Genomic DNA, 2,664 nt, shown 5'->3' on the forward strand with positions numbered 1-2,664 from the left:
AAACTTCCTATTTTGACTTTGGTTGTGCATCGACCGATGCTATCAGTGTGTCGATCGATGCACTCTCTAGATTTAGTCTCCCAGCTCCGTAGCTCAGCCTCAATGCTTGATTAAGCTCCAAATCTTCATATTTAGCTCCATTAAGCTCCCATCCAAGTTAAATCCTATAAAGACTCAAAATACTCTAAAAATACCAAGAAGACTCTATAATTAAGACTTATATCATGGCTAAAAACACCTAAAAACCATGATATATCAACTCCCCCAGACTTAGCCTTTGCTTGCCCTCAAGCAAAACATAAACTTCATCTGTGAAAGAGGTTTGAAAACGCAGGAACTCATTTTCTTTTCAAAGTAATGCCATGATCATCCAAACTTTAATCCACATGCTTAGCAGATAAATCCAAATCGAACCACCATGTACTTCTCTGTTGACTTTCATAGCATCCCAAATTCAAACCAAATTCCACTACTTCCTCCATTAAGCTTTCATCGGTGAGTCTCATCAATTTGATCAATATCAAGAACCTTCTAGACTCATTCACGTACAATACCATAACAAGCAAGACATATCTTTTAAACACATGTGGTACTCTTTCTCTCCCCCAGACTTATTCTTTTTAATATTCCTTAGAGCTTTGCTTTGTTTTTTTCTTTTCTTTTTCTCAAAGTTGTAGGCAAATAATGGGGTCATCGGTAATTTACCTACCCCTCGCTTCCAAGCTTTGTATGATCATTTGACTCAAGAGTAGAATCATGAGGTCACAGGTAATTTACCTACCTCTCTAAACTGATCAAAATCATCTCATCTTTTATTCTCTTTTTTTTTTAACAAAGCTCTCAGGATTTTTCTTAACCTGAATAAGGGAGAGGAGTACCATTTTCTTTCTGAAGTCTTACTTGTCAGGTATGAACAAGGAGTCAAGCTCTATGAAAATCAATCTCTTGATGAGGTAAAAAGAAAAGTACAGAAATTACCTCAAGCTTTTATGGATTCTGTTGGATATTCGGATGTCTCTGGTTCACTGGTCAGCCATTGGATTTTTCATTAGTCGGATTTGTGGATTCAATCTGCAGCATTAATCAACCAAGGCAATACACTAAAAAGAAAAAAATCATAGTTCCCAACAAAATTTTGACTCAATAAAACCATTTTTTTTTCTGACTCTCAAAAACAAAAATGTAGTTTGTAACTGCCTCCCCCAGACTTAAACAACACTGTCCCCAGTGCTATCAAGTAAGAGATTGGCAAATAAAATAAAAATAAATGAAAATCAAAAGAAAAATAAAAAAGAAAAACCTACCAGTGGGTTGCCTCCCACTAAGCGCTTGTTTTCAGTCATTAGCTTGACTGTGTCGGATCTCAGGCATCCGGTGGATCGGAACATGGCAATGAATGCTTCCGAGAGAATGTCCTCTTCATCCAAGGTGGTGTGTAGGCAGTATGTGCGTGAGATCTGCCAAGGATGTGAGGAACAGGACCAGAACAGGACTTAGGTATGGGTGGCTTTCTTTTATGTCCTGCAAAATCATCAACAGAAGAAACAAGCGCTCTACGATAATCTCGTGGCTTGGTTAATTGCACAACAGTTTTTGTTCCTTTCAAATTCTTATTGATGATAGGAGAAGGTTTGGGAGAAGGAGATGCATACATTGGCCTTACCTGTGGGTTCTGGACTGTGGAATGGTGAGATTTCAGCTTTACAACTGGTCTAGGACTTGCAGCTAAAGAATCACCCCGAGAATCTTCTGTTTTGGACAAGTCCGAGCCGATTCTTGAAGGTGTGTCGATCGATGCAACAGCTGCATCGATCGATGCTTGGCCTGTAACTCGNTTAAGTCTGCATTCTTGGTACTGTTGCTGGATGCTAGCCTTTCTATCAACTTCTCAGCATCATCTGGGTACCNGATTTGTCATGCATCAGAACCTCATCATGGTCTCTAGTACTTATTAGATGATCCCCACTCCAATCTTCAAGCATAACAACTTGCTTGCTCACTTTCTCAACAGTCTCCAACTCTTTGACATACCCAGCAGTAATGTCTCCAGGAAGCTCTATTAGCGGATTATCATCACAAGCTATCTCCACAGAAAATGTCTGACCATCAATAGTGGGAGCCTTTCTCAGCTTGTCCATCTCAAAGTTCATAACCAAATCATCTACATTCAGAGCTATGTGTCCCTTCTTCACATCAATGATTGCACCAGCTGTAGCCAAGAAAGAGCGTCCTAAGATGAGAGGATCACTAGGCTCTCTGTCATACTTCAACACCACAAAGTCAGTGGGAATCATGCAATCTCCAATCTTGATTGGAACATCCTCTAAGACACCTTCAGGAATCCTTCTGGACCGATCAGCTAAGATAAGAGAGATTTTAGTTGGCTTAAAATCTGTCATCCCAAGTCTCACAGCAACAGAATGGGGCATCAAGTTAATACTAGAACCAAGATCACAAAGTGAGTGAGGAAACCTTCCTGTGGAGATAGAGCAATCTAACACAAAACTTCCAGGATCTGGTAACTTCTCTGCAATCCTACTCTGAATCACTGCACTTACTTCTTTAGAGACAACCACCTCCTGCTTCTTATCCTTCTTGCTCTGTGGAGGCTGCTTCAACAGAATTGAGCTGACATCCTTTGTAAGCAGTGCTCCTTCCTCAGGA

Source organism: Camelina sativa, chromosome 20 (genome assembly GCF_000633955.1).
Source record: "Camelina sativa cultivar DH55 chromosome 20, Cs, whole genome shotgun sequence".
Classification (NCBI taxonomy): Eukaryota; Viridiplantae; Streptophyta; class Magnoliopsida; order Brassicales; family Brassicaceae; genus Camelina; species Camelina sativa.